Source organism: Mastomys coucha, chromosome X (genome assembly GCF_008632895.1).
Source record: "Mastomys coucha isolate ucsf_1 chromosome X, UCSF_Mcou_1, whole genome shotgun sequence".
NCBI classification, from domain to species: Eukaryota; Metazoa; Chordata; class Mammalia; order Rodentia; family Muridae; genus Mastomys; species Mastomys coucha.
In genome coordinates this window covers 56,581,756-56,583,888 of record NC_045030.1, presented here as the reverse complement: position 1 = coordinate 56,583,888, position 2,133 = coordinate 56,581,756, and positions in this window count along the sequence as shown.

Here is a 2,133-nt window from a genome sequence, read left to right as displayed (position 1 = left end):
TTTCTTTTCAGAGAAGTAGAGATTGCTAAACTCAAAGAGCTTGAAATTGCCTCATGGAAAAAAAATCATTTTTAGCAAATGAAACAAAAGCTCATTTCCTAGCTAGTCTTAGTATTTATGCAAAGTCAAAACAAACAGTTGAAAAGTTAAAAGTTCAAATGCTGCTTTCCTTTTTCACAAAAGTGACCAGCTATTAGACACAGTTATAACTGGGGCTAAGAGCCATGACAACATAAAGCTATACAAGTTCTTCAGTACATGGGACTGAAGCAGTATGACCCTGGATATGGAGAAGCAAGCCTATCTGGAAACACTAGACCATGGTGCAAAACCCACTACTCTTCAGAAATCAAGAGAAAGGAAAATGGCCGTCCACCATGGCTAATAAAACATATGAAATGAAAACAGTGTGTTTTTGGGTTTGAGGGGAGTGGGGACAAGGTCTCATGGTAGCATAGGCGGGTCTTGAACAAGCTATGTACCTGAGAATGACCTTGAACTCCTGGTTCTCCATGATTCAACTTCCCAAATACTGGAAGTTCTGGGGTAAGTCACTAATCCCAGTCAAAATAAAACCTTTTGGGCTGGAGAGATGGCTCAGCGGTTAAGAGCACTGACTGCTCTTCCGAAGGTCCTGAGTTCAAGTCCCAGCAACCACATGGTGGCTTATAACCATCTGTAACGAAAGATCTGACTTCCTCTTCTGGAGGGTCTGAAGACAGCTACATTGTATACATATAATAAATAAATAAAATATTAAAAAAAATAAAAAAAAAATAAAACCTTTTAATTCTTTTGCAAATAGAACACAGTGAGTGCCTGGTTTCCAAAAATAATTCACATATCGCTGGCAAACTCCAAAACCCATGGAGTCACCACCATGCTCCCCCTCCCCATTAATTTTAGCACATTTAAATTTTTTTTCATATTTATGTAATTGGTATGATGATATCAGATACCCCAAAGCTGGATAGTTACAGATAGTTGCAAGCTGCCACGTGGTTGCCGGTAACCCAGGTTCTCTGGAACCCAGGTTCTCTGGAAGAGCAGCCAGTGCTCTTAACCACCAAGCTACCTACCCCTCCAGCACCTTTAGTACATTTTTTGGAGATGGGGTCTTACATTCTACTCATGGCTGGCTGGAACTCATTAGGTTAGGTAACCCAGGCTAGCCTCAAGCTGATGACAATCCTCCTGTCTTAGGTTTACAAGTACTAGGATGAGATTATAGGTATGAGTCATCATAGCTGCCAGGAAAGTGGAAACGCAGACAAACTTACAAATGGGTTGAAATATTTGGGTGGCAATTCTTATCACAACTTGAGACATATATACCCCCCAACCTATACCCAGAGGTGGGAGGGAGGGAGGGGAGAGAGGGGAAAAGAGCGCGCGCACGTGAGACAGAGAGGGGGGGGAGAAAGTGTATCATATATTCATAAATGTACAAGGAAACTTATGCAATACTTTGGGGGGACTCGGTTGTGGGGAAAAGGGAGACTTCACATATACCTCTCTATATTTTAAATATATGTAATGACCACATACTAGGTGTGGGGAGGGTGGTCTTTTTGGTTTTTTTTTGGTTTTTTGAGACAGGGTTTCTCTGTGTAGCCTTGGCTGTCCTGGAACTCCCTCTGTAGACCAGGCTGTCCTCGAACTCAGAAATCTGCCTGCCTCTGCCTCCCAAGTGCTGGGATTAAAGGCGTGTGCCACCACCGCCCAGCGAGGGGGGGGGTGGTCTTATGTAGCTCAATTTATCCTCAAGCTCACTATGTAGCTAAAGATGTCCCTGAAATCCTAATTCTACTTCTGCCTCCTCCAGGCTTATAGGCAAATGCTAGGATTGAACGCATGTAACACCATTTCCAGCTTCAGTTTTGTAAAATACTGAAGTAAAACTTGTTCAACTCAGAGGTCCCTGCCTCCCAAGTACTGGGATTAAAGGTATGGCTCTCCCTCTGCTGTATTTGGGGCTCAGTGGTTTAATTTGTTGCTTTTGTAGAGGACCCAAGTTTGGTCCCTGGCACATGTACCTGTCATATGGCCATAGCTCCAGGAGTTCTGGCAACCTCTACTGGACTCCTTGGGAACTGGAACATCTCTCTCTCTCTCTCACACACACACAGACAC